This window comes from Cyprinus carpio, chromosome A21 (assembly GCF_018340385.1).
Source record: "Cyprinus carpio isolate SPL01 chromosome A21, ASM1834038v1, whole genome shotgun sequence".
NCBI lineage: Eukaryota > Metazoa > Chordata > Actinopteri > Cypriniformes > Cyprinidae > Cyprinus > Cyprinus carpio.
Window position 1 is genome coordinate 18,772,398 of NC_056592.1, and position 23,375 is coordinate 18,795,772.

The 23,375-nt window shown below is 38.5% G+C and overlaps 1 protein-coding gene across 1 annotated transcript in view; it reads right to left on the minus strand.

Annotated features, from left to right (window-relative positions):
• The window catches only part of LOC109078749 (serine/threonine-protein phosphatase 2A 55 kDa regulatory subunit B beta isoform-like), a 90,166-nt gene that overhangs the window by 56,645 nt on the left and 10,146 nt on the right, over positions 1–23,375 (minus strand). The window lies entirely within an intron of this gene.

Consider the following 23,375-nt stretch of genomic DNA (forward strand, 5'->3'; position numbering starts at 1 on the left):
ATGAGTATGTAGGTAAATTTGAATGTACTACAATATAAACAAGATTTGCTGTATATTATATATCTCTGTATACTGTATGAACCCGGGTAAAGTTGGATATATATCCAAATTAACATAAACAGCTGTGCTGTAATGTATTTTACATTTTATAAATGATAACATGATATAAAGGATCACACAGGATCACACAGACAAGATTTCCTATAAATTAGTCTGCATTAAATGTATTGTATGTAGGTAAAATTGGATGGATGTCCTGCATAACTTTTAAAATTTCTCTGGGCAATAAAGTTCACATTTTGTAACAGCATAAACAATCAGCAGTTCAGATTTGAAATATAGTATCTGTCACTTTTATGTGAGTGTACTGGATGTATGTGTATAAAGATGGATATACTATATATTCAACATTAAATATATTGCTGGACAATAATATAGTTCACATTTTCTAACAATCAAGCAGTTGAAATTTGCTATATAGTTTATATCATTTCATATGAGTGTACTGTATGTATATTGATAAAGCCTAATGTACTTACAGTAGTTGTAGATTTAATTACGTTATGTGGTGATACTGAGGATTAGTCAGTAGATCAGTCATTTAGATTTGGGGGAAGTAGTCACATGTTTCAAAAGTTCTAAATGTGTATATATATGTTATATATATATTTATATAGATATAGATATAGATATAGATATATATATAGTTTTATTTTTAAAACTTTGATGGTATTGGGGCATGTTGGCACAAAAGTTCAGTGTGTTTAAAACATAATTTTTAAGTTCTGGATGAACTATTATGCCATCCCGCACTGTGACATTATTATTTTTTTTATTATTTTTTAAAATTACCTATTGCCATATTCAGTCCTTGGTAATTATATCATTGAAACTTGGAAAAGTATTTACAATTATTTCAATGTATACCATGGTTCTACTATACATGTCGAAACACATGGTATTACATGGTACATTTTTATTAATGTAGAGTCTTTCAAAGGCAAAAGAGTATCATTCATTACATATTTGTGTCTCTTTTCATGTGCATGCAGTTTTCCTGCTAATGCACCTCTAAAAACAGCCTGCAATTTCTTTATATTGCATTTGACTCGGTTTTGACAGTGCTAAAACATTTACAGCCTGCACAGGTTATTTGACACATCACTGCCCTAGAACTGCACACAAAATGAGTCAAATGCATTATCTCTAGCATAGTCCAGAGCAGTGAAGCATGCACCCCAGGTCTGTTGACCACTTCAAAATCATCATATCCCAGTCCTATTGTGTGTTACTATGTGGCGAATGAAATCCTCTCAAACTTCCTCAAATCCGTTTAATTAGAAGATAAAGGTGCACGCCGAACCCCTGGGGTAATCTCGATACTAGTTCTGGTGGAATTACAGAAGATTATTTCTGTTCAGTCAACAGACGTTTAAACTCACTCATAGTCATATTCTTAGCATAGAAAGCTGACGATAAGAAATTTATATCAAGGAATATTCCAGGTTAAATAGAACTTAAACTCTAATTACAGCTTCCGTGGTTGATTACAACAGAAAATAATTTTGACTTTGAATTCTGACAAATAAATGTTGTGCCTTTACAGTAACCATGACCAGTGTCCAAAACAAATTTTTTGCCTGCCAATGATGGGTGAATTTAGAAATTTTACCTCACAACACTGTGCTGATATACTTACAGCAAGGATTTTTATAATGAATATTTTTTGTGGAAAATGAGATTCAGAGCTGTGAGAAGTCTGTGAGAACAAAAATTCAAACTCAAAATGAGCAAAGAACATATCTGAAGTCCAATGCAGAAAACTTGAAAAAATGTGAGTAAAAGATTGCAATATATATTAATTTTTAATAAATATCAACTAACAACATGTTTGTTGTGATTTGAATGAGGGTATTATAATGCATCTTCTAGTATAATCCATGGCAAATTATCCCAATTGGGTGCGATACGTAGGGTGGGCGGGGACTTGGTTCTAACTATCAGTTGTTGATTGAAAGGAGGGAGTTCTGAATGTGAGTTTGTAGTTGATTGTAAGAAAGGGGCAGGGTTTAAATAGACTAAAAATTGGTAGTATGGAGTTCTTTAGGGGCAACAACAGATTATTTAGGACATCGACATCCATTATACAATCCCTAAACCTGCAACATTGTTTTATTAATGCACCTGGGTATATTCTGGTAAAACTGAACGAATACTGATTTTATGAAAAAGGTTTGTTGAGTTTGAACACCTGTCTGGCAGAGGCTGTCTGGTTTTAAGGCATGAACTGCAGTAACGACCAAGCTCAATCCCAGCGGATATCACTTGTGTTCTGGTAATGGGTGCTCTGGAGGTCAGCTCAATACTGTAAGCAGCAGTCCTCCTTAGAGCATATGGTGAGATAGAAGTGGCAGACAGACACATACACCAGTGTGCGGACACGGACACACACACACACACACACACACACACACACACACACACACACACACAAACACACACACACACACACACACACACACACACACACACACACACACACACACACACACACTTCCGTCATGTTCTATATGTTCTAAGACTGCTATCATGCTCTTTCCAAGTGCATGTTAATGATAGTGACAAATTCACCCCAATTTACCACAAACTGAAAATACTATTATTTATTTGTTCTTATGTTGTTCCAAACCCATGTTTTTTTTTTTTTTTTATGAAACACAAAAGGAGATATTTAGGCAAATATCTCAATTTCCTTTTCCAAATAATGAACATGAATGAGTGGATAGGGTTGGACGATATGGTCAAAAATCACAGTTTTTATTTAATATATCTGTCATGATCATAGACTTTTAGTTTGTTGTCTTTCCTCTTGTTTTCCTGTTTTGACCTAGTTTTCCCTCATGTCTGATTAGTACATTCTGTTCACCTGTGTCTAGTTTATTATCTTAATTTGCCTGTGTATTGAAGTTCCTGTCTGATCAGTTAGTGTTTGTCGGCTCTCGTCTATGTTTTCAAGTGTGCTAAGCCTTCCTCTTGTGGATTTACCCTCTGTGTGGAATATTAAATATAATTTTACCTTCATCATCTTCGTGAGTGTTTTAAGTGCAGCTGAGTGTGACAGAAGATCTGACCAAACAAGGAGTTAAGCGGCGCGTTTCCCATTGTTTGTTTTCTTGTTTTTGAAGCGTGGTTGTCCGGAGACAGTCCTTGAGGGAGTTTCACCGCATTTGTGGATTGGGTACTGGTGAGAAACAGATCCCAGTTCACTATCTGCCACGCTGATGAGGAACTCACCAGCCCCACTCTGTGAGGAGACCCAGAGCAGACGGAGAGCCTTGGTCTGCAATTGCCATTGACAGAGCTACCATCACCTCATGGAATGGACCTGCGTGAGCCAGCACTGCCCGCCACTACAGTGGAGAGCGAGGGCATGGAGGAAAGCCCTGCCCACTGTTCCACCGTTGAGGGAAGGACTCAGGGGATTTAATAGACTTTTTTATTCAGAACTACCCAGTCTTCGTCATCATCTGAAATCTCTGCCTGTCCTTATGGTCATGGAGGCCACCCAGTTTTCGTTATGGTCTTGGATGTCTTTTTTTAATTGTTGTTATGGTGTGAATTTTTTGTCTGTCCCTATGATGTGAATTGTGTTTATGCCCGAACTGTTTGTCTGCCCTGAACAGTCTGCCTGTCCTGTCTCGAACCCCTCCATCAGTCCTCACCACCACCTCCCTTGGTCGCTCTGCTCACCCTTAGCGGTGATATTCTGCAGGTCCGCCAGTCTCCATGGCCATCCTTGGATTCTCCCAGACTCCGCCTGCCCCGTCGACCCAGCTCTCTGGTCTAGGGCTCCTCTCCACCATGGCCTCCACCAGCCGCCGGGCACCCTCGTCCCTGTCCCCTCCAGCTCCGCCTTGGTCTGTCATTGACCTACCATCACCTCAGGACTCCACTCCTCCGGATGCGCCGCATCGATCCGTCCCACCAGCTCTGTTGGGCACCTCCCTCCCACCAGCTCCACCTTGGTCCTCTGTTGCTCCGGCTCCACCGCAGCCTTCCAGATTCCCGCCTACGCCTTGGTCCTACATCTGCTGCCTTGGCCATCTGGATTCTCCCCATCACCTGGCTCTTCCTGGTCTCCTCCTGCTCCGCCATGTCTGGCTCAGTCCTCTCCTCTGGTCTGATACCACCCTGGCTTCCTCCTGTCGCTCCTGATCCTCCACCTGCTCTTAAGTCCCTCCTGTCTCCATCCTGGCTCCTCCCTCCGTCTGATCCGCCCTGGCTCCTCCAGTCTCCATCCTGGCTCCTCCCTCCACCTGATCCGCCATGGTTTCTTTTCTTCATACCCTTCGTCATCCCCTGTTACCACCCCGACTCGGCCCCTTTATCCTCCTCCTCAGTCCCCTCAGTCCCTCCTTTGTTGTTTTTGTTATGCCGCGAAAGAGGAGGGGGGAGTACTGTCACTATCATGGACTTTTAGTTTGTTGTCTTTCTTCTTGTTTTCCTGTTTTGACCTAGTTGTCCCTCATGTCTGATTAGTTCATTCTGTTCACCTGTGTCTAGTTTATTATCTAAATTTCCCTGTGTATTTAAGTTCCTGTCTGTTCAGTTTGTCGGATCTCATCTGTTTTCACGTGTGCTAAGTCTTCCTCTTTTGGATTTACCTTCTGTGTGGAATATTAAAGATGATTTTACCTTCATCATCTTCATGAGTGTTTTGAGTGCATCTGAGTGTGACAATATAATTTGATATCAATATTTATAATAATATTCACTTCATTTTATTAATGTGGAAGGAAATGTATTCCATTTGTTTGCTAGTCTTCAAGAATGAATATAAACAAGTTTACAAGTAAACTCTAAAGTAAGCTGCTTTTTCTTTTATTTTTTTCTAGATTCTGTTTTATAATTTAATATAAATATATCTTCAAAGAATTTTTTAAATGTAAGTTGATATGCAAACAAGGAATTATCTAATTAAATTCTTTGCATACATTCCCAGAACAAAAATCTGAACACTGGATAAAGCCAGGTTTCAAATTCTTGTTTCATTTTGTTTACGTATTAGAGTTTAAGGTTTTTCTAGAGGGAATTTTGGGGGTCTGTTTTTATCACCCTATAAATCAGGCTAATAATATAAAGCTCTCTGTAATAAATAAACCTGTAATAAAACTGTTTGTATATAAGTGCGACTGAAGTGGAGATGCACAGTGCACAGAAACAAATATTTTGTGAAAATGGCATTTAAAAATGTGTTATAATTGTATTTTAGATGTTTGGTTTTATTTATGAAAAAAAAGACCAAAGCATGAAAAAACAATGGTTTTGTCTGTAGTGTTGTATTTTGGTTTTATTTATAATTTTTTTTATTTTGAAGGTTTGTTGTGAAGACCTGAGTTTCAGTGTGTATTTGATAATACTTTTTTTCTCAAATGAAATGGTGAAATGATGATGAACGTGATCTGTCATAGAAGCACTGGAGATGTGGAGCAGCTCCTCATACAGCAAGACAACAGATGCTGAAAACACCACAAGTGTTGCACATATGAGTTTGTAGAAGATGATGCCACTCATTCCCACACATGCAGAAATACTGAAAATTGCTCAAACTTTATTACCATTTTTTTTTTCTTTTTTTTTCACTAAATAAATACTTAAACACTTAAGTAAACACAAAGTGGGAATAACATGACAGAATGTACATTTTTGGGTGAACAATATCCCTTTAAAATGCAAGAGTTTTTTATGCAATTTTGAAGAAAAAAGATTAAACAGACAGACACACACATTTTATGTTCTGAACTGATAAGTGAGGTACTGATGCCAGACATCCTCCCCCCACCACTGCAGACACAGATTCATGATAAAGCTGGCAGACTGCTGCTGGTTTAGTGTGTGTCCTGAATGGAGGAGTGTTAATTAAAGCAGGAACACTATTGATCTGACCCTCCTCCAAACTCCCCCCACCCGCCTCCTGAGCCATCATAATGTGAGTTTGTGTGTAAGGTGGAAAATGAGAAATGACTGGCAAACAAAATTTGACAGTGTTAAGTAGGGGTGGGAATCAGCTGGGACCTGGTGGTACAATTTTATCTAGATATCTGGGTCACCATATGATAATTATATGAAGCTTTATGCAGTGTACAGTAATTAATACTCATAGCTTGTATTTGTTTTGTTTTTTCTGTAAGACAGTGGACAATGTGGAAATACACTGATAAATAAGATGGCATATTTGCATCTCATAGTAAACTGAATTGTGTCAGAAGCTATTCAGAAAGTCACAGCTTTAAAAATACAGAATGCCTTGGATGCAGAAACAGGACATGGGGATAATGAATACTGCTAAATCAGTGGGAGACTAAAATAGAGACTGACGATGAGAAAAGCTATAAAGCAGCAAGAACCGAGGGCAAGAAGTTCAAAGGAAGAGAGGGATTAGAAATGTATGTACAAATTATTAGGTGTATATGAATAAAAGTGCAAAGCCTAAATACAGCTAAAAAAGATGAACATGACTTGTAAAGATGCTCTCATTTTATGACAATTAAACAAAGTTATGCTCAAAGAAAGTTTAAAATGTTCACTCACATTAAGTATCACAGAAAAGGCTGTTTTATTCCACATGTAGCGTCGCCACTCATGGGGGCTACCATGTTGAGATAACATGACCAATCGTGTCATGCAATTCATATTGTTAAATACCAATACTAACAACAATTATATGCTTGCATCCAGTGCTATATAATGTAATAATATATTCACCCAAAAGTAAAACTTTTGCCATTATATCCTTGTCATTCCAAAATTTTTAAGAAATGTTTCAGTGTTTTTTTTTTGTTTGTTTTTTGTCCATGCATTGGAAGTCAATGAGATCTAATGTTTTGGCTCCAAATGATCTTCAAAATATCTTCTTTTTAGTTCTGCAGAAGAAATAAATGCATACAGGTTTAAAACCACATGAAGATGAGTAAATGATGACAGAATTCTGAGTTTTGGGTGCATTATCCCTTTAAGATGTATTCTAAGTGTAAGCAAAAATACATCAACAACACAAACTCCACATCATCACAAAAACCACAATACAGTAAAGGTGCTGGTCATATAATTAGAATATCATCAAAAAGTTGATTTATTTCACTAATTCCATTCAAAAAGTGAAACTTGTATATTATATTCATCCATTACACACAAACTGATATATTTCAGATGTTTATTTCTTTTAATTTGGATGATTATAACTGACAACTAAGGAAAATCCCAAATTCAGTATCTCAGAAAATTAGAATATTGTGAAAAGGTTCAATATTGAAGACACCTGGTGCCACACTCTAATCAGCTAATTAACTCAAAACACCTGCAAAGGCCTTTAAATGGTCTCTCAGTCTAGTTCTGTAGGCTACAGAATCATGGGGAGGACTACTGACTTGACAGTTGTCCAAAAGACGACCATTGACACCCTGCACAAGGAGGGCAAGACACAAAAGGTCATTGCAAAAGAGGCTGGCTGTTCACAGAGCTCTGTGTCCAAGCACATTAATAGAGAGGCGAAGGGAAGATGTGGTAGAAAAAAGTGTACAAGCAATAGGGATAACCGCACCCTGGAGAGGATTGTGAAACAAAACCCATTCAAAAATGTGGGGGAGATTCACAAAGAGTGGACTGCAGCTGGAGTCAGTGCTTCAAGAACCACTAAGCACAGACGTATGCAAGACATGGGTTTCAGCTGTCAGATTCCTTGTGTCAAGCCACTCTTGAACAACAGACAGCGTCAGAAGCGTCTCACCTGGACTAAAGACAAAAAGGACTGGAGTGCTGCTGAGTGGTCCAAAGTTATGTTCTCTGATGAAAGTAAATTTTGCATTTCCTTTGGAAATCAGGGTCCCAGAGTCTGGAGGAAGAGAGGAGAGGCACACAATCCATGTTGCTTGAGGTCCAGTGTAAAGTTTCCACAGTCAGTGATGGTTTGCGGTGCCATGTCATCTGCTGGTGTTGGTCCACTGTGTTTTCCGAGGTCCCAGGTCAACGTAGCCGTATACCAGGAAGTTTTAGAGCACTTCATGCTTCCTGCTGCTGACCAACTTCATGGAGATGCAGATTTCATTTTCCAACAGGACTTGGCAACTGCACACAGTGCCAAAGCTACCAGTACCTGGTTTAAGGACCATGGTATCCCTGTTCTTAATTGGCCAGCAAACTCGCCTGACCTTAACCCCATAGAAAATCTATGGGGTATTGTGAAGAGGAAGATGCGATATGCCAGACCCAAGAATGCAGAAGAGCTGATGGCCACTATCAGAGCAACCTGGGCCTGAGCAGTGCCACAGACTGATCGACTGCAGTAATTCAGGCAAAAGGAGCCCCAACTAAGTATTGAGTGCTGTACATGCTCATACTTTTCATGTTCATACTTTTCAGTTGGCCAAGATTTCTAAAAATCCTTTGTATTGGTCTTAAGTAATATTCTAATTTTCTGAGATACTGAATTTGGGATTTTCCTTAGTTGTCAGTTATAATCATCAAAATTAAAAGACATAAACATTTGAAATATATCAGTCTGTGTGTAATGAATGAATATAATATACAAGTTTCACTTTTTGAATGGAATTAGTGAAATAAATCAACTTTTTGATGATATTCTAATTATATGACCAGCACCTGTATATATACTATAGACACAACATACTACTTCCACACCATTAGGTTTCAATAAAAGACCAAGACAGGGTTATTACAGTTAACTAAAACTACAAACCTGATACCAAAAAAGTTGGGACACTCTACAAATTGTGAGTAAAAAAGGAATGGAATAATTTACAAATCTCATAAACTTATATTTTATTCACAACAGAATATAGATAACATATCAAATGTTGAAAGTGAGACATTTTGAAATGTCATGCGAAATATTGGCTCATTTTAGATTTCATGAGAGCTACACATTCCAAAAAAGTTGGGACAGGTAGCAATCAGAGACCGGAAAAGTTAAATGTACATATAAGGAACAGATGGAGGACCATTTTGCAACTTATTAGGTCAATTGGCAACTGGATTGGGTATAAAAAGAGCCTCTCAGAGTGGCAGTGTCTCTCAGAAGTCAAGATGGGCAGAGGATCACCAATTCCCCCGCGGCAAAAAATAGTGGAGCAATATCAGAAAGGAGTTTCTCAGAGAAAAATTGCAAAGAGTTTGAAGTTATCATCATCTACAGTGCATAATATCATCCAAACATTCAGAGAATCTGGAACAATCTCTGTGCGTAAGGGTCAAGGCCGGAAAACCATACTGGATGCCCTTGATCTTCGGGCCCTTAGACTGCACTGCATCACATACAGGAATGCTTCTGTGATAGAAATCACAACATGGGCTCAGGAATACTTCCAGAAAATATTGTCGGTGAACACAGTCCACCGTGCCATTCGCCGTTGCCGGCAAAAACTCTATAGGTCAAAAAAGAAGCCATATCTAAACATGATCCAGAAGCGCAGGCGTTTTTCTCTGGGCCAAGGCTAATTTAAAATGGACTGTGGCAAAGTGGAAAACTGTTCTGTGGTCAGACGAATCAAAATTTGAAGTTCTTTTTGGAAAACTGGGACGCCATGTCATCCGGACTAAAGAGGACAAGGACAACCCAAGTTGTTATCAGCGCTCAGTTCAGAAGCCTGCATCTCTGATGGTATGGGGCTGCATGAGTGCATGTGGCATGGGCAGCTTACACATCTGGAAAGGCACCATCAATGCTGAAAGGTATATCCAAGTTCTAGAACAACATATGCTCCCATCCAGACGTCGTCTCTTTCAGGGAAGACCTTGCATTTTCCAACATGACAATGCCAGACCACATACTGCATCAATTACAACATCATGGCTGCGTAGAAGAAGGATCCGGGTACTGAAATGGCCAGCCTGCAGTCCAGATCTTTCACCCATAGAAAACATTTGGCGCATCATAAAGAGGAAGATGCGACAAAGAAGACCTAAGACAGTTGAGCAACTAGAAGCCTGTATTAGACAAGAATGGGACAACATTCCTATTCCTAAACTTGAGCAACTGGTCTCCTCAGTCCCCAGACGTTTTGCAGACTGTTATAAAAAGAAGAGGGGATGCCACACAGTGGTAAACATGGCCTTGTCCCAACTTTTTTGAGATGTGTTGAAGCCATGAAATTTAAAATCAACTTATTTTTCCCTTGAAATTATACATTTTATCAGTTTAAACATTTGATATGTCATCTATGTTGTATTCTGAATAAAATATTGAAATTTGAAACTTCCACATCATTGCATTCTGTTTTTATTCACAATTTGTACAGTGCCCCAACTTTTTTGGAATCGGGTTTATATACAACCATAACACACACACACACACACACACACACACACACACACACACACACACACACACACACAAACACACACACACACATTCTGTATACACATATGACCGTAGCCATTGACTTCCATACTATAGAAAAAAATACTATGGAAGTCAATGACTACCGTCAACTGTTCAGTTACCCACATTCTTTAAACTATCTTCTTACTTTTTTTAGGTGAACTATCTTTTTTATTTTGTCTCTGCTCTAAATTTTATATTTCTTTTAAAACTGCAATGCCATCAATACATTTCTTTCCCATGCCAAACTAATGCAAATAGTACACATCATAGAAACTGTGATTGTGCACAGCAAAATCAACTGCAGTTGAGTTAGCAGCATCAGGAAAAAAAAAAAAATGTTTCATTAAGGTCACATTGGTACATTTTAAGAATGAAGGACATACACAAAGGATGACCTGCCCCAGCCTACATAGATAACCCCTCAACCATATGTTGCAGATACACCCGCTGTCAATATGTTCTATTCCACCACAGACGTCACTGACACACACATTGATTGGGCAGATTTCTTGTTATTCAGACTCATGTAGACTGTGACAAATCAATAGTCACACTTTTTTCTGAGTTTGCAGGCAACTATCCATCAATACCACTAACCTGCTTCTTCCAATTTAAACAACCAAAAATAGCATAAATAAGACAGAAGTCTTACGGAAGTCTTATTTATGAGCAGACATGTTTCCTATTTGTACATAAAGAACAGATAACTTGCTCTGGTTTGCCAGAAGGTTGCTAATTCAGAACCATGGATAGCGCAATGTGGGGTCACGACCCTGGTCACTCCAAGCATGCCGCAGGAGTCCTGAAAAGTGAAACCAAAGCTTCTCCATTGCCCGCAGGTGACTGGATGCAGTATACTGTAGGTCATGAACCCTACCCTCGCCATGTAATGTGATAGGACCTAAAACAAACTAAACAATCAAATTACACTTCAAATAATTTTTTTCAAAGACATTTTTCTGTCATTTTAGGTAGTTCTTAGCATGCTGATGTATGTTCAAGTGTTCTTTTTTCTAATAAGTTTGCTTTTAATTAGTTTTTTGATGCTATAAAAAGTGGGGTGTGGTGTCATGATTGTGATCTTGGGATTGGGTCTGCGGGAGTTTGGGCGGGACTTTGATACCGCGGCTCCACCTCACGATCTCTACTACACAGACTCTGGCTCCAAATTATGTCATTTTCACAAGATGACAGTGGCCATAGTGAGAATGTTTTGGCTACACTGGTGGAAGGAAGTGGAGATGCGTCATCCATCTTTTTTACAGTCTATGGTTCACTCCAACACAAATGTTCTGCACAAATATTCAGTCTGATTTTTGTATGCGATTTGTCGGTTTAAACCAATGCATAAAAAATGGACAGATGAAAATGCAATTTTCATTCTCTTACAGTTCTGGTGCTTACAGAAAAGCAGCAATACCCCAGTAACCGTAGTTAAGGCCTGTTCACAACAAGGATGATAACAATAATGATAACTAAATCTATGTGAACTGGAAAGTCCACACCACAACTATAATGATAACGACACAGAGGAACAATATTGGGTAATACATTAGTTTATGGACCAATTCTCACTGTTGCTACTACAGTTGTTTATTAGCATGCATATTATCAGCATATTGGCTATTTTATTAGTACATGACTACATTTTAGATCCATTAATCCAACCCCATACCTAAATTTAACAACTGCCTTACTAACTGTTAATAAGCAGCAAATTAGGAGTTTACTGAGGCAAAAGGCATAGTTGATAGTTAGTTAATAGTGAGAAATGGTCCCCAAAGTTAAAGTGAGACCCAATATTGTTGGTAACAATTTTCAGGACATTTTTTTTCCAGTTGATAAATGATAAAAACATTGACAGCTGATCCAAATCCACCTGACTTTAAAGACCTTTAAGATTTAAAACAGCAGACTGCAAAACTGCGGCATTCTTATAATAAACAAAACAATGTTATCGTGCATTGATGTGGTCAGTAATGTAGTTATCGTTATAGTTACATTTATAGTTATAATTCTTGTTGTTAACAGGCTTTTAGTCTAAAAAGAAAGGAAATCAAAAGTATTTACATGTTTTCAAACAGCCATTACAACTGTATTTGCTATGGTGTTCATCAACTAACACCAAATACAAGAGTACAGAGAAGAGACTAGAAAGCCTGTTCCGGATTCTTCATCTGCTGTCATTTAGCAAAATACTTTGCTCATTAGTGCCACCAAGCATCTGCATTGACTTCGGGTACTCCGGAAGTTGGTAAATTTTCTTTTCAATGCAATGAAAAAAAGACTAGAACACCACGGAGTACTCCGCAAAAAAAAAAAAAAAAAAAAAAATGTGTGATTGACAGCATGCATGTGAAACAGCTATAAAGAGGTAGTACAGTATGCCCAAAAAACAGCATGCATGTGATTTAGTTATAATGTGGTAGTTGAAAGAGTTTCTTTCTTCTGGTGAACCCCCCAAAAAAAGAGATTGCCAGTAGACATTGACTTCCATAGTATGGAAGGTAACACTTTAAAATAGGGAACACATATTCACTATTAACTAAGAGTTTTCTCTTAACAGAGATGATAACCGATTGATAACAGACTGACAACAGAATTTTCATTTTTGGCCAAACTATCCCTTCAAGGTTGAGAACCTCAGCTATACCATGTGAGGGGTAAGGGCTAAGTACCTGGTCTTAAATTTCCATTCATTAATCACGTTTATCCAAAGCGGCTCACAGTGCATTCAAGGTATACAAACCCTGGGAACTGAACCTTTGACACAAGGTTAGTGACGTTCTCTACCAGTTGAGCTACAGGAACAGTTTTTTTTTAATGAAACTGAATTAGACGGACTTTCTGCCAACCAGCAAAGCCATATTGCCTACTCTCCACTGAGCCATTGCTCTTAAATGCTGACCTGTTGTCCATAACATCAGCCCTTTGTGTAGGGAAGGCTGTTATGTGAATCAGGCAGACGGCTCGTAGCGGGAAACTCCGCACCCCTGCCGGTCCCACTGAGTCTGTGCCAGTGTAACCGTGACAATGAGGATACATATGGAATGCCAAACAAAAAATGTATACTTTTATTTTCTTATTTATATATTTTTTATTTTTTCCACAAATATTTTTTTCTTTTATTTATATACATATATATACATATATTTATTTATTTCCACATTTATTTATGTATTTATTTATTTAATACATTTCTTTATTTCTATATTTCTTTGTCCGTAGGGTAATGAGGAGGGCGTTTTACCTCAGGAATAGCAATCGAGCCAGAGTAGGCGAGGGGTCAGCTTTGAGGCCACAGTGACACCTTGTGGTGCCCGAACCAAATACAAAATCTCCTATCATGGGTAAAGTCATTTAATATCACCCTAACTGCACATATACTGGGTGACATGGATACTCTTTATTCCAGACATGGCTGTAAAACATCGTCCGGTCTGGATTTCTAAAATGTCTTGGGCTGGCAAACAAGAACAGTAACATCTTCAACAGACCTGATAACAGGAAGCACTTATTATTATCCATCATTAATCACATTTGGTGTCAATGGATGGGGCTGATAGGAGCTTGTGTTTGATTGAGACTCGGACAGGAGCTCAGAACACAGAAAGGAACCAGCGCACATGGCTCGATTGCTTTTATCCTGTGGTAAAACATGACCTCTTCATTATACGGCCAAAGAACTGTAGAAATAAAGAAATGTAAAATAAAGAAATGTGGAAATAAATAAATAAATATATAAACAAATGCATAAATAAATGTATAAATAAAAGAAAGAAAAAAATAACTAAATGTAGGGAAAAAAACAGAAATAAAAGTACATTTATATATTTATTTTACTTTCTTTGTATTTATTTGTTTATTTATTTATTTCTAATTTTGTCAGGTTTGGCATTCCATAGACACACATCTCTCCATCATTAAGCATTCACTGCAGTGTACACAATCCTCTATATTCATTGGTTTGGTCAGAGTCCTTAACCCTGTAAAGCCTGACAAATGAAATTATAGTCAAAAACTTTCAATCCACACTGTAATAAAAATGCATGGATTTATACATCAACCTTTTATGGTAACTTACTGAGATTAATATTAATATAATAGCAATACTTTTATTCAGCAAGGAGACATTAAGTTCACCAAAAGTGACAGCAAAGACATTAACAGCTACATTGTCAGAAAAAAATCAATTCTAAATGCTGTTCATTTTAACTTTCTATTTATCAGATATTAAACAGCACAACTGATTTCAACATTGATAATAATAAGAAATGTTTTGTTGAACCAGATCAGCATATTAGAATGATTCCTGAAGGATCATGTGACTCTGAAGACAAAGAATGATGTTGGATATTAAGCTTTGCATCTGATAAACAAATTACATATTATGTTGAATTAGATTGAAGTTGTTTTAAGTTGTTTTAAAATTTCACAACATTGCTGTTTTTTTTCAGTATTTTTATATTTTGATTAAATAAATGGCGCATTTGATATAATAAAATATAATACAATCTTACTGAACACAAACTTTTGAATGGTAGTGTTTGTAAAAAAAAAAAAAAAAACTTTTGAATATATATATATATATATATATATATATATATATGCACACACATACATATTAACCAGAATTACTCAATGTAATTATGTGTAAACAAAAATATTAATATGCAAAAGTAAATATACAAATCAGTAAAGTAGTAAAATTATATTAAATGTTTTTTATTAATTTAATTTCAAGATTTGATGGTCATTTATAGGGTTTACAGGGTTAAGATTAATAATATATACCACATTTGTTAGTATTGCATACAGAAATGCAAAATTATACATAGGTCACATGAGTCATCATAATGCAAAGCAAACACAATGCAAGCATCATAATGCACTAAAGGTGCACAAAACAACAACAACAACAACAAACAGTTTGCGCCAAAAATTAAAATTTTGTCATCATTTACTCACCCTCATGTTGTTCCAAATCCATATGACTTTATTTCTTGATTGAACAACATAAAATCCCATTCCACCTGTTTACATCTACTTGTATTGTATGGGAAAGAGTCATTTAGACATTTCCCTAAACATCTCCCTTTCCGTTCCACCAAGAAAGAAAAATGTTTCGGGTGAATTATTCCTGTAAAAAAGAAAAAAGAAAAAAAAAAAGGTGACCTTTACAGTCGTCAGGTTTAGATGTTTGAGGGCAGTCCCCCTCTGGGTTATGACTACACCATGAATGTGTCTATGGATGATGGAATAGTTCAGCTGATAGCAGCATTTTGGGCTGAGATGATAGCATTGCTTCACCGCGCTCTGTTCTGGTTTTGTCATTTAGTAGGAATAACAATGACCATATGTGCTGTGAGATACAGAGGAAAGGATGCCACATACACACAATGCACGTGAGCACACACGCATACGTGCACCGTCTCACTCACATCTTCTAGAGTGTCACAGATCTGGCAGTCCAAATGTTTATTCAGGCCTAAAATGACAGGAGTACAGGACAGAGGAAGTGAAGCGGAAACAAGACCACCTGGCTCCACACACTGCTGTCCATCAAGCTGGCAGTCTGCTCAACAATTACAACACTTTTCAACTAGCGCCCCCCTCTGGCCAAATTACAACATTACATTTGTTTATTGATATGATGTACAGGCTGATTATATTGTGGGCACACTAATGCTTGTGATATTTTCTGATATCCATCTATCTAGCAAAGATTTGTTCAATTGCCATAAGTGGCTCATTTCTAGACAATGATTTCATGGCAGAGCTGAGCAGGAAATGAGCATCTGAAATGAGCCAGTGAGGCGGCCTACAGCTGTCAGGTTCAGTTACTGATGGACCTCGCCTGATCTCAGAATATAATAACTGTTGCTGATATACACACAAGTTAGAAGCATAAAAAAGGTGTATCTTTAGAATCAGATTTATGATATATTCTGTCGTTCAGAAATACAAGACATGCATGGATGGATGGATTATGTTTGTAAGAAGTTGGAGTTGGTAAGTTTATTTAATTTCAATGAATCGTTATTACAATATTACTGTTTTACTATATTTTTGATCAAATAAATGCAGCCTTGGTGAGCATAAGAGACTTAATCTCAGACTACAAACTTTATAGTCTCAAATCTCAGATTACACACTTTTTTATCTATCTATCTATCTATCTATCTATCTATCTATATATATATATATATATATATATATATACATGTATAAATATGTGTGTGTGTGTGTGTGTAGATAAATATTGATGATTACTGATAAATTGACACATATAAATGAAGATGGTTAAATATGACTTAAATTAAATACGAATCCATTCAAAAACAATAAAAACAACTGAAATAGCACGAGAAACATGCCTTGATTATGAATAACTAGGTTTTTTCCCCAGGTTATGTGTGAACTGATCAAATGTATACCTCAGATGCATCTAAGATCTTTTGGATAAAAGCATAAATGCATAAAATGTAAATGTGAAAGCTCTGATTCCATAGTCTACAGATCTGGAGCACTCACATAAGACACAGAGACATGGATCAATCACAAGAAACTGCAGCCATGAGGTGATGTATGGCACATTTATACTAAGACACTAAATGCCACATCCCGACAGGAGAGACAATTAAGCTCAAAGCAAGAAACGATGACAGACTAAAAGCCCATAGACAGCGATAACATGCATACTTTCAGATGTAAGACAAAAGCCAAGTGCTGTCCTCTTTACACTGCTCTTACATTCACTGAAGCATTAAGGTTGGCTTTGTGGCATAGCTGAATAAAACGGCACTATAATGTAGTCCTAATTTAGGGAACACAACAGCAGCCTTTAAGTGTCTACTGCTCAAGAAATTCTGTAATGCTGCCTACAAGTGCTGTATTTACAAAAAGAACACAACCACACTGTCCTAACTGAATCTCAATAAACTTTCTGTGTTGGGGGCTATTAAAAGACATGGTGTAAGTGATTTTTGATATAATTAAATTAGCTAAGTTTTAATTGTGAAGTAGTTTGGCTGTCACGGTTTGACTGTCATGGTTGTGTTCAGTTCTGTTTTAGTTTTCATGCATGTTTGATGTAAAACTGTTGCGTTGCTTTGTTAATAAACTTCCCACTGCTGCATTATCTGTTCAGTTCTGTTTTAGTTTTCATGCATGTTTGATGTAAAACTGTTTCGATACCAGATGGGGGGCAGTATGCCTCAATAAAGTGAATTGGTCTACTCTAGAGTAACAAACGAGAAACGGCATAGTCTCTATGCTCCGCCCCTACCTTCACAACAACCCTAGAGCCATAGCCGAAGCCTAAAGGACGTTTTGCCTCCAGAGGAACTTTGGGTGATGTCAAGTGATTTTGAAACATGACATCTTCAAGCTACTCCCCTTCACCTTTACCAGTGAATATGTTTCATATTCGTTTTGTTCATATTACATTTTGAATTGTATATACACATTATTTGAATTAAATTAATTTGACAGACAGCATTCTGTCAACATCATTGGTCAACATCAGACAGCTGATGTTCACCAAGCTAGCACCAACCAACGTAACCAGAGCTGCCAACTCTCAAGCATTCACCGTGAGACACACGCAATTGACTCTTTTCACACGCTTTCAAAAACTTGCCCGCTCTGAATATAGTGAGTGAGTGCGCGCGCGGCTGGGGCGCTCTCTCTCTCTCTCTCGGGTTCATTATCATCGAAGACATTTCAAGCTTTCTTAGGTAATGTTACATTTTAGCATCAGCTTGGTAGAGACGGGCTTTGGTAGATAACAGGTGAAAACCGGATCGGATCTGTGGGTAAGTTATAGCTAGCTTACTATCAAACGCAGCTACGGTTAGCCATCGCTAACATTAGCACGTTTATCAAACAGTCTTCGATACATTTCTATGTTATAACTTCCCGAAAAAAATACGCAAACATATAAAACAAACTTCTAGCGAAATACTAACAGCATCTTACTTACCAATCCAAAAGAAAATTTTGCAAGTTCGGAGTCGAAGCTCATTTCTTTCAAGTCCATCAGTTGTCTCCAGCGATGGAAAGCAGTGCCGATGTTTACTCTGTTTCGGCTCCTTTTCTTATCGGATTTGATTTGTGATTCCGAGCGCGGTTGCTTGACATTAGGTTCAAGTACGCCCACAAGCCGTGCGAGTTATTCGTGTATTGCAGGTTGGCTGGTGGTTATGTTGCCCGCATACCGCCTCCCATGGCCGAAACTGGTATTACGACACCTGTCGGGCCGTTGGCTAGTAATGCTAATGCTAATTAAGGTTGATATCTCTGCAGCACTATAACTTGACATTTTTTTAATGACATCATCATCGCCCTTATTTCTTCTCATTCTTTGATGCGTGTAGGTCATTTTTTGGATATTTTTACCTCAATTTTTACACATGGCACCTTTAAGTTTTGCTGTATTTCTTTTTTTTGTCTTTCTTTTCCTAATTTTTACGTATTTTAGGTTGTGTAAATTTGTCAAGCAACAATGTTCAGCAGTGAAAAACATGCATCATGGGAGAATTCTGTAATTTTTTCATCTTTCCTGAATTTCCAACACAGTGTCATTTTCACCGCATCTCAAACTATGATAGAAATGACATTTTAAGCTTTATTTAAATAAAATGGTATCATAGATGTATCCTAAACATGGAGAAATAATATTTTCACACCTGTATAATTTTACAAAAAATAAATAAATCAACTTGTTTGGAAATACTCTGTTCATGAGTGACATTTACCTTGATTTTTCTGTTTTCTACATTCATCACATTTCTCATATTTCATCTAAGAGTCTTAGGCTGATGATACACGTGGCAACTTTTTGAGCAATTATTCTAGGCAACTTTTTTTGAGCAATGTTGCTTGGTCACCTTCCCACTGAGAATGGGTAACAAATGTCTATCTGGATACTTTAGATCAGTCGTAGGCCGTGTTGCCCCATGTATCATCAGCCTTAGATTTGCTGATGAGTAAATTTCACAAACAATTACAAAGAATCAGCATGTAACACATTGAATTAAACATGAAATTTTGTAGTAGAAAAACTAAAAAAGTATTCTTGAAAATGTACTCCAATGATCCAAAAACTCATTTCTACAAGAATATATAATAATAATAATAATAATAATAATAATATATAACATAACTAGCTTGCAAAAAGGCACCAAAATTATTCTAGACCTGCACTCTAAAAGCTACTCTAAAAGGTATTTTATTCTTTAATGCCATGAAGAACCTTTAAAGGGATGAAAAAATTACAATTAGCCCATGATTTACTCACCCTCAAGCCTTCCTAGATGTATATGATTTTCTTCTTTCAGACGAATACCACTGGAGTTGTAAGAAAAATATCCATATTTAAAACTTTATATACCATAATCTCTAGCTTCCAGGGGGTTAATAAAGGCCTCCTGAAGTGAACTACACTGTAAATGATTTCTGTTGTTTACACAGTATTATATTGTATTCTCAACATTTGAGTACTGTGTACACAGTTGACAGTATGTTACTGTAGATTTTCAATGCATTCTGGGAAATTATCAATTACTGTAAATCAAAATACAGCAGTGCAAACTGACCGCAAAAAACACCACACAGAATTTCGCAGGTAAAACTGCTATTCCTACATGAAAAAATTCAGGACTGGGTGCTATGCATTAACGCTCTTAATTTCTGTCAGTGGGGGGTGCAAGAGAACACATTTGAAAGAGTTTTTCCTGTAATGTCGGAAACATCGTGTCTTCTCTGTGACCTGGAAATGTGCTTCATCTGGTGAGTAATAAATATTAATATTTTCATGCATACAGACATTCTAGCTAATTCTAGCTAATGGATTAAATGTTAGTTTAGAATAGCTGACCGCGATTTTGATATTCAAGGTTTATACTCAACATTTTACTAGTGTATAAGCTGTGTACAGTACTCTTTCAATGTACTGTGAAAGTATTTAATGTAAACCTCCTCGTGTGAAGCCTCCTCGTGTGAAGACCGACGAGTGTAAAGACCATCGACTCTACCTGCTCGACTCCACCGAGCAAGGACACCGACAGGTTGAGTATTGCTTTTCTCCCCTTCAATTTTTGTACAGCTTGTACTCAAATACTTATTTTGGTCACTTGTAGTCACTATGTGCTTTCAGATCTCTATTATCACAACTAACACTCAGAGAGCACCCTATGTACGTCAAAGGAAGGCTTGCCTGACAAATCTACGGCCTGTCCCTCTGACCTCTACTACTACGCTCTCTATTCCAGTTGGTCTCTGGAACTGCCAGTCTGCTGTTAACAAAGCAGACTTCATTTCTTCTATTGCTACTCATTCCGGTCTCAACCTCATGGCACTGACTGAGACTTGGATCAGACCTGAAGACACTCCCGCAGCCCTCCCCACTAATTTCACTTGTTCCCACACCCCTCGTACGACTGGGAGAGGTGGAGGTACTGGTCTCCTTATATCGAAAGATTGGAAATTTGATCTTCAACCATCACCTACAGGTAACGGTTCATTTGAATCACATGCTATTACTGTAACCCACCCTGTTAAAATCCACTTCGTGGTCATTTATCGTCCCCCAGGTCAATTGGGAAACTTCTTGGAGGAGTTGGATGTGCTGCTATCAAACTATCCTGAAGATGGTACTCCTCTGGTACTGCTTGGTGACTTCAACATCCACCTAGATAAACCCCAGGGTGCTGACTTCAACACTCTGCTCGCCTCATTTGATCTCAAGCGAGTGTCTACTACAGCGACTCACAAATCGGGCAACCAACTGGACCTCATCTACACATGCTGTTGCTCCATGGACAACTCTTTAGTTGCTCCACTGCACAAGTGTGGCGGGAAAAAAACTAATGATAACCTAGCACTTACTCCTGTAGCGGCACACACTCCAACGCAGGTCACCTTTCGACGGAACATACGCTCACCCTCTCCATCTCGCTTATCCTCTGTGGTTTCATCCTCACTTCCTTCACTCTCGCAGTTTTCAGCTCTGGACACAAACATTGCTACTGACACTCTTTGCTCCACTCTAACCTCTTGCTTGGACAACTTTCGCCCACTGTCGTCTAGACCAGCACGCACCACCCCATCTGCCCCCTGGCTGTCCGATGTTCTCCGTGAACATCGCTCTAAACTCAGGGCTGCAGAGAGGAAATGGCTTAAATCAAGAAACTCTACCGACCTCAGTGTGTATCAGTCTCTCCTCTCTTCCTTCTCTGCAAATGTCTTCACTGCTAAAACATCATACTACCACAACAAAATTAACAACTATTGTGACGCTCGGACACTCTTCAAAACCTACTCTTCTCTTCTTAATCTGCCTCCACCTCCTCCTCCATCGACTCTTACAGCTGACGACTTTGCAGTTTTCTACACAAATAAGACAAGAACCATCAGTGACCAATTCTCCACACCGCAGACTGAGGATAACTTCACAACAACTAATGCACACTCTCTCTCCTCCTTCTCTCCACTCTTAGAGACGGACTTTCCAAACTTATCCTGTCCAGTCATCCTACTACTTGCCCACTGGATCCGATCCCCACTCACCTCCTTCAAGCGATTTCTTCTCCAGTCATACCTTCACTTACTCACATTATCAACTCCTCTCTTCACTCTGGAACATTTCCCTCAGCGTTTTTGCTGGCTTTGTCTAAGCCCACTGCTGAAGAAACCATCTCTAAATCCAGCACTTCTAGAAAACTACAGACCGGTATCCCTTCTTCCATTCACTGCAAAGACACTTGAATGAGCTGTGTTCAACCAGCTCTCTATGTTTCTTGTACAGAACAACCTCCTGGACAGCAACCAATCTGGCTTCAAAAGCGGCCACTCAACTGAGGCTGCCCTGCTCTCGGTTACTGAAGCCCTGCGACTGGCAAGAGCAGCTTCCAAATCCTCGGTACTCATTTTGCTGGACCTGTCTGCTGCTTTTGACACCGTTTATCACCAGATTCTCCTGTCCACCCTCAGAAAGATGGGCATCTCTGGAACCGCACTCCAGTGGTTTAACTCCTACCTTTCTGATAGATCCTTCATGGTGTCTTGGAGGGGTGAAGTTTCTAAGTCACAACAACTTGCTACTAGGGTTCCTCAAGGGTCAGTACTTAGACCACTTCTCTTCTCCATCTACATGACGTCATTAGGATCTGTCATTCAGAAGCATGGTTTTTCCAATCACTGCTATGCTGATGACACTCAACTCTACTTCTCATTCCAACCAGATGACCCGATGGTAGTTGCTCGCATTTCAGCCTGTCTGAGTGACATTTCTAGCTGGATGAATGACCATCACCTTCAGCTCAACCTTACTAAGACTGAACTGCTGGTGGTTCTAGCTAACTCATCGTTTCATCACAACTTCTCTATACAGCTGGGTTTGTGAACCATAACTCCTTCCAGGACAGCCATAAACCTAGGAGTTGTGATGGATCATCAGTTAAGCTTCACAGACAACATTGCTAAATGACCCGTTCCTGCAGATTTGCCTTATACAACATTAGGAAGATTAGACCCTTCCTGTCAGAGCAAGCCACCCAACTTCTTGTCCAACCTCTTGTTCTCTCCAGACTGGATTATTGTAATGCTCTCCTGGCGGGCCTTCCTGAATGTACTATCAAGCCTCTGCAACTGATCCAGAATGCAGCAGCGAGGGTTGTCTTCAATGAGCCAAAAACAGCTCACGTTACTCCTCTCCTCATCAGGTTACACTGGCTACCAGTAGCCACTCACATCAAATTCAAGGTACTGTTGCTTGCCTACAAAATGACCACTGGCACGGCACCAACGTACCTAAGCTCATTAGTTCAATCTTATGCGCCCTCCAGAAGTTTGCACTCTGCAAGTGAACGACGCCTTGTGGTGCCATCCCAAAGAGGTTCAAAATCACTCTCACGGACCTTTTCCTGGACTGTGCCCAGCTGGTGGAATGACCTCCTGATCTCAATTGGAACAG